Source organism: Impatiens glandulifera, unplaced genomic scaffold (genome assembly GCF_907164915.1).
Source record: "Impatiens glandulifera unplaced genomic scaffold, dImpGla2.1, whole genome shotgun sequence".
In the NCBI taxonomy this organism is placed as follows: domain Eukaryota; kingdom Viridiplantae; phylum Streptophyta; class Magnoliopsida; order Ericales; family Balsaminaceae; genus Impatiens; species Impatiens glandulifera.
This window is the reverse complement of record NW_025919554.1, coordinates 3,533-4,415: the sequence shown is the minus strand read 5'-3', so window position 1 is coordinate 4,415 and position 883 is coordinate 3,533.

Below are 883 nucleotides of genomic sequence, written 5' to 3'. Positions count from 1 at the left end.
AGTATCAGACAACTAGTTGATCGTTGTTAGACATATGCTTTATTCATACGTCTGCTAAAGAAAGACATTAGACGTGCTCCGTTAGACCAAGTCTAAAGAAATTAGACGTCCTTGTATAACTGCGCATCCCTTTAGACCAAGTCTAAGAGAGTTAGACGACCTCGTCTAACTACGCATCCCTTTAGACCAAGTCTAAAGGAGTTAAACATCCTCGTTTAACTACGCATCCCTTTAGACTAAGTCTAAAGGAGTTAGACGTCCTCGTCTAACTATGCATCCCTTTAGACCAAGTCAAAAGGAGTTAGACGTCACCGTCTAACTACGTATCCCTTTATACCAAGTCTAAAGGAGTTTGACGTCCTCGTCTAACTATGCATCCCTTTGGACCAAGTCTAAAGGAGTTAGATGTCCTCGTCTAACCACGCATCCCTTTAGACCAAGTCTAAAAGAGTTAGACGTCCACGTCTAACTACGTCTTCCCTTAGACTAAGTCTAAAGGAGTTAGACTACCACGTCTAACTACGTTTCCTTTTAAACCAAGTCTAAAGGAGTTAGACGTTTTCATCTAACTACGTCTCCCTTTAGACCAAGTCTAAAGGAGTTAGACTACCACGTCTAACTACGTTTCCCTTTAGACTAAGTCTAAATGAGTTAGACTACCACGTCTAACTATGTCTAATTAGCCTATTTAGACCACTTCTAAGTTAGCATAGTCTTATGCACCTGCACAAAAAAAAAATAGACAACTTAGTTTTATTCTAATTTAAATATCTAACTTTATTCTTATTAAACATCATCAAAATTCAGTTGTTTTTTATTTCTAAGTTAATTACTTCTCACTTAATTAACTCTTTTCTTTACTTTGTTTTTAATTTTCCCCAAA